The 13,514-nt window shown below is 38.2% G+C and overlaps 1 protein-coding gene across 1 annotated transcript in view; it reads left to right on the plus strand.

Annotated features, from left to right (window-relative positions):
- Positions 1-13,514, plus strand: part of LOC126249362 (IQ and ubiquitin-like domain-containing protein) — a 222,711-nt gene that overhangs the window by 131,364 nt on the left and 77,833 nt on the right. The window lies entirely within an intron of this gene.

The raw sequence follows: 13,514 nt of genomic DNA on the forward strand, positions 1-13,514 counted from the left end.
GCACGTGAAATAACTAAAAGCAAAAATGATCTCTTGATGCACTTGAATATAAATGGCTTAGGGGCAGAACTACTAAATCGTAAATTCTCAAAAATCGACGAATTAAAAATTCTGCTTTCAGAATCCGTAAATATTAAAATAATCTGCCTAAATGAACACTGGTTAACAGAAGATAGTATAAAAGTACTAAATAGTATTAATAATTTTAAGGTAGCTGCTAGCTTTTGTAGAATAAGCAAATCTCGTGGAGGTTCCTGCATTCTTGTCAATTCTTCCATAAGTTATACAGTAAGAGATAGTTTTAATTATTTAAATGAAGAGAGCGTGTTTGAAAGTTGCTCTGTAGAGCTGAGTGATCTGAATACATTGGTTATAGCAATCTACAGAATTCCGGGATGTGCGGTAACAAAAGTGTTTTTAACCAAATTCGAATGCCTCCTGGAAAAACTCCAGAAAGAAAGTAAGAAAAAAGTTGTTATAGCAGCAGACTTCAACTTAAATGTCTTAGTTGAAAGCAATGATTCCACAAAATTTCGTGACTTAATTCAGAAATCTGGTTTCCAGCTAAATTTTTCTGAAGGCACTAGGGAAAACAGCAGATCAGTGACCTGCATTGATAATATTATTACTAACTACATATTTGACAGTGGAAATAAGCACAAATACTGCTTAGACTTGGGTATTTCAGATCACTCAGCTCTGTTTATTGAACTCCCAAAAGCAAATAACATAAAGCCTCCAGAAGTGTGTATAAAAAGGGATCTCAGTAAAGGTAAAATGGATTTATTCCGCAGTAAATTAAGTATAATAAGCTGGCCTGTAGACTACAATAGTTCAAGCTCGATAAACTATGACAAATTCTTAAATTGTTTCTTAGAGGTATTTAATGAATCATTTCCTCGTAGATATAAGCAAAAGAAGGTTAATGGTAAACTCAGATGGATTACAACAGGAATAAAGATCTCTAGTGCCAGAAAAAGAGAGCTCCACAATGAGTTAAAATCAAACAGAAATCCAGATTTTGTTATTTATGTCAAACAGTATAAAGCTGTATTTAGGAAAGTAGTAGCGGCAGCTAAAAAAATGGCAAATAATAAATTCATACGAGAACACAGAAATAAGACAAAAGCAGTGTGGTCAGTTGTTCAGTCTGAACTAGGAGCCAAAGTAAAAATTCATGAGATTTTGAAAATTAGACATGAAAATGAAATTATAGTAAACCCTGTTCAGATGTCACGTTGTTTCAATGAATTCTTCCTAAACGTAGTAAGATCGGATGTGGATATGACATTCTATCAGGGCATCACAAACTTGGAAAACAGCCAGAACACATCTTTTAAACAATTTGAAAAAATAACCCAAAGGGATGTGGAAAAGGAAATATTGTCTCTAAAAAACAAAACCTCACATGGGTGGGATGAAATAACAACATCTGTAATCAAGTATGTGTACGATATTATTTCCCAACCACTGTCAACTATTATAAATCAATCTTATGAACAGGGATGCTTTCCAGAGGTATTGAAATATGGTGAGATCAAACCTCTATTCAAGAAAGGATCGACAGAAGATATGGGGAATTACCGCCCTATCTCTCTCTTGCCGGTCTTCTCTAAAGTGTTTGAAAAGATTGCAGCAAAACAAATTAATAACTTTCTGACTGTAAATGATATAATTTTTAAAAACCAGTTCGGATTCCAACAGGGTAAAAGCACTGCGAATGCTATAAATGAGTTTATCCAAAAAATATGCTCCACGTTAGATAAAGGTAGAAAGGTCACAGGTATATTCTGTGATCTGACTAAAGCTTTTGATTCAGTGAACCATTCATTACTCCTACACAAATTACAGATGTATGGAATCAGAGACACTGCTTTAAAATGGTTTAGCTCTTACCTGTCAGGTAGGAAACAAAGAGTAACTTTAACTTCAAATGGAACCAATTATTCATCAGACTGGAAAACAGTTCCCCAAGGAGTCCCACAAGGTTCGATATTGGGTCCCTATCTGTTTCTTTTTTACGTAAATGACCTACCACTTGCTATTGATGTTCATTCTGTCTTATTTGCTGATGATACATCAGTTCTAATTGAAAATGAGGTATCTGAAAATATTCCAGAAAAAGCCAAAAATACTTTAGAAAAACTTGAATCTTGGTTCTATCAAAATGGACTAAAACTAAATGTAACTAAAACCAAAATGATGCAATTTGAAGCTAAATCAGTAGAAAGGAGTGAAATAAAGATAACTTGCAATGATCAGGATATCACAGAAGCAAACCACGTGAAGTTCTTAGGCCTAAATCTTGACAAAAATTTAAATTGGAAGGTACACATAGATTACTTAGCAAATAAACTGAACAACTTAGCATTTGCAATGTGTATTTTGTCAGGTGCCACAAACATGGATACCAGAAAGATAGTTTATCACTGCTACTTTGAGTCAGTTATTCGTTATGGCATAATCTTCTGGGGAAATTCAGCAAATGTCACTAGGCTCCTAGTATTACAAAAGAAAGTAATTAGAAACATGTGTGTTGCAAAAAAACGGGAATCCTGTCGACCACTGTTAAAAAATTTAAAAGTACTATCTATCCCCTCACTTTACATATATGAGATGGTGGTGTTTCTGTATAGAAATCAACATACACTAGACAATTTCCGTTTTGACCACAACTACAGCACTCGCCACAGAGATAACTTCAAACTTCCAACACATCGTTTAAAACTTTATGCCCAAACGCCAGAGTATATGGGGTTAAAAATTTTCAATAAAATAAAAGGCAATAATATATTTAAAATGGAGATTGGTTCACTGAAAAGATTGCTCTTTACTCTCCTGGTGGAAAAGTGTTATTATTCTGTCGATGAATTCATTGAGGACAGCTTCACAATCTGAACACAGGGATTGTAATACATTTATTATATTATGTACATGTGTAGCTGTAACTTAGAAATGTAAAATATAATGTAAACTTTTGTATTTCTCTTAAAAAAAGTGAAAAAAGTTTCTTTTGTAAACCTTGACATGTCTCCTGTACATCAAATCAAATGATTTGAAAATTGTATGTAATGAGATGAATAAACCACATAACACATAACATAACACATAGCACACAACACCCAGCCATCACGAGGCAGAGAAAATCCCTGACCCCGCCGGGAATCGAACCCGGGAACCCGGGCGTGGGAAGCGAGAACGCTACCGCACGACCACGAGATGCGGGCTGTTGCATTAGCAATAGTGTTTGTTTCAACATGTAATATACCCCACTATATTTCTGCTGAGACCTACTGTCTGGCTCACCAGAAGTGCTGATAATGTGTTTTCCCCTGACCCACTCTCAGTACTGAAATGTTATTCTTCGTGCCTGTCTTGTATTGATACAGCCATAATGTGAGATGGCTTGAACTGTAACTGAGAAAAGTTTGACCATTTTTTGCCTTCTACAAGACTGGCATGCACCATACCTCTCTCCTCTCTCTCTCTCTCTCTCTCTCTCTTTCTCTTTCACTCTCTCTCTCTCTCTCTCTCTCTCTCTCTCTCTCTATCTCTCTATCTCTCAAAAAAAAAAAAAAAAAAAAAAAAAGCAACTTTTAAATGTAAAAATCTTAAGTCTGCTTACTAAATTCTACCACCTTAATGTATATTACAATTTCTGTTTTTATTTCTGTTACAACCCATTTCAGAGGGATCTCATGTGTGGTTTTTAATTATGCTTGCATTATTTTATTTCTTGGGAAAAGATAGACTCCACAAATGACTGCTAGTACTGTGGTTGTAGTAGTGGGCTTTACACTACTGGTAACCATGTTCTACTTTCATTCATGTTGATATTCTTGAACATATCTTAACATTTGATCACCAGCAATTTGGCCATGTTCTGCATCAATTCTTTTATCTATGCCCTGTAGTACCACAGCATCTAGTGTATAATTTAGAAAAGAAGTATACTGAATATGTAAGATGATGAATCCGGCCAGGACAATATTGGTTATACACTAGTAATTGCCATAGTACCCATGATGATTACTGGTGGAAGAAAGTCTACTCACACTATATCACATTCTGTTCTGATGATTAATATACCACTAAACTGTGAGTCCACTCTTGTCATTCGTGTTGAAGTCTTGTTTTTGTAACAGTTTTCTATTATCACTTGTGGCTTGTACAGAGAAGAAATCCAATGATCCAATGATTTCTGGCGTGCTGAAAATGTGTTTATGACTTTATAACTACCTTCTTACACTATGGTGCAATAATATTTCCCAAAAACACTTGTACTTCACATGATCGGTTATCCTTTTGAACTTCTCGTACAGGCCAAATAGTAATAATTTCATTAATACATTTACCAAGCTCTCTCACTGATAGAATTAGGTGCATTTCTCATTGTTTAGATATAAGTAATACTTCATTAACATGTAATTCAATCCATCTGTCAATAAGACTCCATCCAGTACGATATGTATGAATTATTATTTAAATTATTTAAATTGTGACTTGAAGCTAGTTACTTGGGATTGCACATTAACCCTTTCAGACCCTCTGGCTACAATTATGTACATTACCTTGTACTGTGTCTTAGCTGCAATGGAAGTATTCTTTTTCCCAATGGAAACCAGAGGTACACATTTGTCAATGTTCAACCTTTTCATCATGTACATGTGTTGCCATCTGTTGGGCATCATTATGAAAATATCAGTAAGTCAATATAGTGGTAAGCAGCAGCTCTTAACCAACAGACTACATGGATTTATTGGGTTTGATATGATTTTATTTTATTAAGGAAAGCAAAAACAACATTGGTCAAGCCCGCTGCTGCCTGCACTGAAATGGAGTTTATTGTGTTGTATCATTCCCTGTGTCTCTAGTAAAGCCAATCAATACCCTTGACCAGTGCAATGAGATCCTTTACCAGTGCTTTGCTAGACTCAATTTATTCAGGTCTGGTTGATCTGAATAATCTGTTTCTTTTAATCTACAATTCCTCGCATGCATAGGTCAAATGTGATGCAGTTTCCTCGCCCACACCACACATCCTACATTCAGGGTCTTTTTCTATTATCCCCACTGTATTTAGGTGTTTTTTGAAGTTCCCATGGCCTGTCAGTAGTCCAACCATGAGTTGCATTTCTCTCCTGTTCAAGGCCAGGATTGAGAGACTTCTCTCAGAACATGGCTTCGGCATCAATACCTTGCAATGTTTTTGCTTTTGGACCTTAGCCCAGTATTCTAAAAGCTGTCTCCTTGTCCAATCTTTTAGTTTTATTTTGATCATCACCTTGGTGATTGTCAGGACAGGTTATTGGCTTACTCATTACCATTAATACCTGAGTGACTAGGGACTCACAAAAGGTCTACCCTATCACTTTCCCCTAGCTCCACAAGGACTTTGTAGCAGTCTTCCATGATCTTTAATCTTGTTGCAGAGGCTGCCAGTGCTTTCAGGGCTGCTTGGCTGTCTGAATAAATGAAAATGCTACGACCTCTGTAGTACCACCACAAATTATCCCCCACACACAGCCTGATACGAGATAATTCTGCTTGAAACACAGTGGCCATCTTCCATAGAGAGATTGCACTCTCCAGCCCTGGCTGCACTCCACATACCCTGGCCCCAACACATTGGTCTGTTTTTGAACTGTCAGTGAACCAGACTATGTCCCCAGTATGAAGTCAAAATTTGTTCTCCCAGAGCTCTCTACTTCCAATTACTACACTGAAAGGCTTGTTGAAGCAGCTAGTAGTTATTATATAGACAGCAGGCATTTCCCCAACCATACCTATGTCTACCTCACTCAGTATTTTAGTGTGAGATCCTGGATACCCCAGTGAGTTCCAGTTTTTGTCAGTCTTTAGCCTATGTGCCCCAGTTGCTGCCTCCATCTTTAACGACAGGTGTAATATTTATAATGTTTTAAGAAGAAAGGAGGACAGATTGGTTGGTCTCATACCCTTGGCCTTGGTATGATCAATTCTCCCTGGCTTTGGAATGAAGACAACCTTCACTGTCCTCCAGACATTAGGAATGATTCCTGCTGCTAGGCTAACTCTAAATAACCTGCATAGGAATCTTATTAAGTTCCCTCCAGCTTGTTGTAAAAGTGCTAGAAACATATAATCTGGGCCAATTGGAATGATCCCACCACCCATGGGATTTTACTATGGTCAACACATTCACTGGCAGATTCCTAGTTCTCCCTTCGAATTCCTGAAAACTGATATCTCATAGGGATCTGATCCTGGTCTATGTTGTCTGTCGGAGAACATTAAGGAAAATGAGTCTTGAGGAGTACTTCCAGTGTTTCATGTGCTGTCCTCTTATACTCCCCATCCTTTTTCCTTAAAGTTCCTCCTGGATTAGTTGTTATCCTAGTGAGGATTCTGTGAAATCTGCCTGAACAGTGATACCCTCTACCTCCTCACAGAATACCTTCCAGGGCGCCTGCTTTGCTGGCTTAATTGCAGGATTGTAATTGGCAAGGGCCTCCTGATATTCTGCCTATTGTCCTTTCCTTCTTGCAAGATTAAACAGTCTTCATACCTGATTCCTCTGTGATTCCAGGTTGTTGTTCCACCTAGGTACATTCCTATTTATGCACTTCTTGGTGACTGAGCAGTTGTCATGGTATGAGGTCATGATGGCGGAGGTTACTGACTATACAACCTCCTCAAACTCTGCTGGATTTCTTATCGAAGTACTGACTTCCGGTAGGCTTGAGTCAAGGTCCCTCCTATACGCCTCTCAGTCTGTTTCCCTGGAATTCCTATAGGACATGGTCTGTCTAATGTCCATTTCAACCTCGAACTTAATATGCATTTGGTCTGATGAGGATGGTTCTAAAGCCACATGCCATCCTTTGACATAACTACCCATCAAAGTGGAACCGAAGGTTATGTCAGTTACCTCTTCCCTTCTTATACTTCTAAATGTAAGTTCCTTGTCCCTACTGAGGATCTCTAAGTTATTAGCTAGAAGAAATTCTAGAAGTTACTCACCTCTACTATTTGTATCAGTGTTGCCCCAGACTAAGTCATGAGCATTAGCATTGCATCCAACCAATAGTTGGTCACCCTGTTGTTCACAGGCTTCCGTCAGTCTCCTCACTTCCTGAGAAGGAGAAGCACTGTCCTCATAAGGAAGGTATGCTGGGGCCATTACACACTCCCTCAAGATACCTTCCTCACATTGCCGCATCTCGATAGTAAGTCCCTAGAACAAAAGTTTGCCATCAACATGAAGGGGATTCCATTTTTTACATAAATGCACATTCTGGAGTTTCTTATGTTTCTAGCATAACTCCAGTGCCACTGAGGTCCAATACATCCCCTTTATATTAACAGGGTTCCTGAATCAGGGCCATGTCCACTTGTTGTCTTCCCAGAAGATGACTCAGGGCAGCATTGGCCCCTTTACTGTGTTGCAGATTTATCTGCTGCACATTCAGTCTCCATCTTGCCACCACTGTCGCTTCTGATGTCTTTGATTACCCTGACAGCAACCTGCAAGAACCCCAAGAGTTGTCTCAGGTCCTATTCCTGCATTGCCTTCAGTGACTTCTCTCTGATTTCCACCACAAGGGTTTGGCTGTTTGGTGCAGCCTTCTGGTTTATTACCTTCCAATCCTCTGTCGAGACTTTCAGGTTTTGAGATCCTATTTTCTCATTCTGAGTCTCAGGAGAGGTATCCTTAAGAAGTTTTGGCACCCAGATTAATATCTTTTGGTCTTCAAGAGTTCAGCCACTGTCTTTACCATCAGCTTCGCATCTGCCCACGGTGATATTAGGGGCACCTTTTCCTTAAGCCAGTCCACTGTACCCACCCCCTCACAGACAAAGATAAGAGCACTGTGATCCAGATAGACTCTCCTGATTTGGGTCTTGGACCAGTGTCCCTCCAAATCTTCTCAAAGAGAGCCATCTGCATGAGCTCCTCCTGCTGCAAGGTGATCTTGACCAGTGGATAGCCTTGCTGGATAACCGCCATCCTAGAAACTGAGACTTCAGTACTATAGATCTGTTTCCTTATTTCTTGCCTCGGCTTTTTCTGAATACACTCATCCTGGGAAGTGGGAGTCTTAGATTCCTCCCTTGTTCTCTTACTGCCTGCCCTCGATGTGGAAGGGGTTTGTACACCTCCTTCACCCTGGGACAGTCTTTTCTTGGAGGTCTTGGGCACAAGCCCTTTTCATTCTCTTCCCTTTTGTTTAGGAAGGCACTTTTCCTTCGTTTAGCATCTGTTCTCTAAGAAGTTTCCTCCTCTGAGCCCCAGACAAGTCTTTGATCTTAATCTGGTACAACGTCTTGGTTACCATTCCCACTTCTTGAACAGGTCTGTCCCCCTAATCAGCTGAGGAGACATTTTCCATCAGTTCCAGCCCTGCTGTTTGGGTGTCTGAGGTCTCAACTTGCCCCTCAGTATTGCTATTTTCTTTCATGTCCATTTTGGTCCAATGAAAGTTGGGTATCTAATCAGTCCACACCACGGAAACCCCACGCAGTGGGGAGGTCGCCCAGTATCCCTGAGACTCTGTTCATGACATCTTCCCATATGCCTAGCACCCATCGGCATGGACTGCATCACCCATTGGGTTGGGTATTTTTGAGTTGGGAAAGGACAAGGAATGGATGTGGGATGACAGGTCATTGTGGGACACACTTAGTCTAGTCCATCGGCCAAGACTTTACTGACTGTAGGTTCCCACAGCCGGCACAGTCCTCAGCTTCATGCAAACACACAAGCCTCTCCACCCACATGGTCAGTGCTACTTCAAGGTGGTGTGTCCCAGAGAGGTGTGGTGGGTTCACTATATTCCACTTTTTAATTGAATATTGTTATTTTTACTTTGCATGGTAATTAGTGGATGATCATTTTACTGTTTATTGCAATAGAGAATATTTCATAAATAGTTATTTTAGTCTGTAAATGTAACCAAGTGTACAGCATATGTTTTGAAAATGAACAAAACTTCATTCCCCAAAGGCTGGTTGACAATTTCTTCTGCTCCGAAGATGAACAAGGTCATAACACTCACTAAACTCCATCTATGCATCATCCTTGCCATCACCTAGAGGAAATAATTTACATGTACTCCCTCTCTCCTTAGAAAAAAGTGGGAATACAACAAAAAAGCTATATTTTTAAGTATGCAACATGAACCTTTGAAAACAAAGAAAATGTCCTACTAGTATCCAGTACCTCTATATCTAAGACTACATATTCCTTGGTCTCATCCTGTATGTCCCATTCTGTAGTATTTATTTTACTCTTTTGCTTTTTAGTTCCACTACAAGACTATTCTGCTGGTACTTGAGGAAAAGACTCTATGGCCCCTTGAAAAGATTTGATGCTACTGATATGAACTACTGAAGTACATCCTGGTAATTGTAATTTTACACTTACAGGTGACATTACCTTGACCACATGGTAAAGACCCTTTTTTTGACTTACCCTTCGGAGTGTATGGGTTTAGAAGTAATACCTATTGACTTATCCAATACTGTGGTTGGTTCCTCTTACACAAACCCACATGCTTGACATTCAAGTGCTTTCAAGTTGGCCCATTTTATCTTTTCCCAGACTTCCTTTAGAGGTTTTGCAAATACATTAACATGTTCACTTTCTTTTCCCAACTTTTCTTGATTCACACCAAACAGAGATGGCATTTTGTGTCCATGTACAACCTCATAAGGTGATAACCCTGTTTCTGTATGAGTTTTTAAATTGTAGGCACTAACTACAAAATCTAGATGTATATACCAATGTAGGTGTTGAGAATTCACATAATGGCTTAGCATCTCAGACATAATCCTATGAACTCTCTCTGTGAGACAGTTTGTCTGTGGGTGGAAAGGACTCTAATGTAATTTCTTAATTTTCAGTAAGTGATACAACTACTTAATGAGATCAGACATGAAATTTATCCCTTGGTCCATAATAATCATTTGCAGAACCCCAAATTTAAGTACCCAATGATTTACCATAATGTGAGCTACTGTGCTTGCTTTCTGATTTGGTATGACTACCATTACTAAATACTTTGAAAAGAGATCAATGATTGTTAATACATTCTTCTTACCTGATTGACTCCTGTGAAATGGCCCCAGAATATTGGCTCATGTCATTTGAAATGGGTAACGACTCCAGAAGTCTTTGTAATTGTATATTTTGACGGCATAAATCATCACATTGCACACACATAACACAGATGTTGACATACTGATGAACATCACCATGTCTTGTTCTCCAACAGAACCTTTCTGCTATTCTTCTATAAATCATTCATGACCTGATAACATATGGTCATATGATTGTAATAATACTTCTGTCTGCAAAGCGGTTGGATCTACAACATGTGGTTAACACTTCGTAGATTTCTACAGTATCCCATCTTGTATGACAAACTGTGACTGTTTGCAATACACCTGACACACTTTATCATTTGCTTGTGCTTTCTGCAGATTTTTGAGATCAAACTCAAAGATCTGCAATGCCTCATCTGCCTACTAAGTGCGTCAGCATTTATGTGTGTAACACACAGTGTGTAGATTACATCATATTGAAATTCACTTGGTTTCAAAGCCCATCTCGTCAGATGAATTAAAGAATCTCTTAACCCTAGAAGCCATTTAAAAGGACCGTGATCTGTAATCACTGTGAACTTACATCTGTACAGGCAACATCTAAAATAATAAATACCATACATTAATTCCATTATCTCCTTTTCAGTGTTAGAATAATTTTGCTCAGCCTTATCAAGCTGATGAGACACATATGTGATTGAGTGCCCTTTCACATCAATGATTTGCCGCAAAACTGCTCCTAAAGCTGTACCACTATCATCATATTACAATATGAATTCTTTTGTGAAATCTGCTAATTCAAGGAGGGATTGTAATTGTTAAGCTGTCTGAGGAACCAGAAAATCATGTACTTGTGACGTAAGGCATGGATCTATTCTTATTCCACCTTGGCTAATTATATGCCCTAGATAGTTTACTTGTGATTGTGAACTTATCAATAACAAGCATAAGTTGAGCCTTTCCCAACCAGTCAAATACCATCTCCAAATTCTGAACATGTGCTTCTTGACATTTTTCGAATAAAATTATATCATCTAAATAGTCCCTGCATTTGTTTGGTTTTTAAGCCTATGAGGATTCCATCTAATAAACATTTAAACATAACTGGCATGTTTGTCAACCTAAAAGGCATCCTACAACATTGGTAGTGACCAGAAATTGTGATGGATGCTGTTTTATGTCTATCCTCAGGATGTGCCTCAATTTAATGATATCCACTTCTTAAATTGACAGTTGAAAAGAATGTGTACTGACCTAAATAATCTAATGTGTCGGTAGTATCAGGAATCTGGTATGCATCAGTTACCATAATTCATTTAAGAATTTATAGTCACAACAAAATTGATATTTCTTTGTTCTATCTGGTGACTTTTTTGGTACAATTAGTATATTGTGCAATCCCATCTGATAATTGCTGATTCTTAAATTGCTCTACTAAAGACTGTAAATGCTTAGGTAACTATTACTGCATTATAAATAATGGCAGATGATTGCCTGTTGGTGTTCTATGCTGTTTTATTGGTGTAGCAGGTAACACTCCTTATAGATTGAACAAATCCTTATATCGTATTAACACTGATTCCATTAATGATGTGTCTTCACCCTTAATATGCTTCACTTTTTCTCAACACCCTTAAGATGCTTCACTTTTTCTCAATGTGCAGGTATGTCAATGGTGCACTCTGTTCTATCTTGTAGCCTAGACTCCTCAGTATCTTCCTTTTTGAGAACCTCTGACGTGGCTATCAGTAATCCGTTTGGAAGACTAATTTCATCTTCCCCAAAATTATCCAGGCTTGTTGGTACCATAAACTGACCCTTAATATCCCTTGTACACATTACAAAGCCGGAGATAAGTTCTGCCAAAATTTTTACAGAGGCGCAAACTGTGTTCAGAAAGTATAGATTAAATAAAGTAGGTGGTGGTGTGTTGGTAGTAGTTCATCTTGTAGTGAAGTTGAAATAGATAATTCCTGCGAATTACTATAGGTAGAGGTTATACTCAAAAGGCATACCAAAATAATAATTGGCTCCTTCTACTGCCCCATCTGACTCAGACAATATAATAGCTGAACGGTTCAAAGAAAACTTGAATCTCATTACAAATAAGTAGCCCACTTATACAGTTATAATTGGTGGAGACTTCAATCTACCCTCGATTTGTTGGCAAAAATACATGTTCAAAGCCGGTGGTAGACAGAAAACATCTTCTGAAATTGTACTAAATGCTTTCTCTAGCGATTACTTTGAACAATTAGCTCATGAGCCCACACAAATTGTAAATGGTTGTGAAAACACACTTGACCTCTTAGCCACAAATAATCCTGATCTAATAGAGAGTGTCATGATGGATACAGGGATTAGTGAGCACAAGGTCATTGTAGTGAGGCTCGAAACAATATCAACAAAAACCACTAAAAATAAATGCAAAATGTATCTATTTAAAACAGCAGATAAAAATTAACTTGATGCCTTCTTAAGAGAGAGTCTCCATTCCTTCCAAGCTAATTATGTAAGTGTAGACCAGATATGGCTCAAATTCAAAAATACAGTATTGATAGCAATAGATAGATTCATACCACATAAGTTAATAAGAGACAGGAGTGTTCCACCATCGTACACAAAACATGTCAGAACACTGTTGCAGAAGCAAAGAAATAAGCATGCCAAATTCACAAGAACGCAAAATCCCCAAGACTGGTTAAGTTTCACGGAAGCTCAAAATTTAATGTGGACGTCAATGTGAGATACTTTTAATAGTTTCCACAACGAAACATTGTCTCAAAATATGGTACAAAACTCAAAGACATTCTGGTCGTATGTAAAGTACACCAGTGGCAGAAAACAGTCAATACCGTCACTGCGTGATAGCAATGGAAATGTTACCGATGATGGTGCCAGTAAAGCGGAGTTACCAAATACAGTTTTCCATAATTCCTATCCCAAAATAAGATGAAGTAAATATTCCAGAATTCAAAACCAGAACAGCTGTTAGCATGAGTGACATAAAAGTAGATATCTTAGGTGTTGTGAAACAACTTAAATCATTTAAGAAAGGCAAGTCTTCCAGTCCAGATGGTATACCAATCAGGTTCCTTTCAGAGTACACAAACACAACAGTGCCTTTCTTAGCAATCATATACAACTGCTCACTTGACGAAAGGTCTGTTCCTAAAGACTGGAAAGTAGCACAGGTCACACCAATATTCAAGAAAGGAAATAGGAGTAACCCATTGAATTATAGACCCATATCACTGACCTCAATTTGCAGTAGGATTTTACAGCATATACTGTACTCAAACATTATGAATCACTTGAAGAAAATGACTTATTGATACATAAACAACACAGATTCAGAAAATATCATTCTTGTGCAACACAGCTAGCTCTTTATTCCCATGAAGTAATGAGTGCTGTTGACAAGGGAT

Source organism: Schistocerca nitens, chromosome 3 (assembly GCF_023898315.1).
Source record: "Schistocerca nitens isolate TAMUIC-IGC-003100 chromosome 3, iqSchNite1.1, whole genome shotgun sequence".
NCBI lineage: Eukaryota > Metazoa > Arthropoda > Insecta > Orthoptera > Acrididae > Schistocerca > Schistocerca nitens.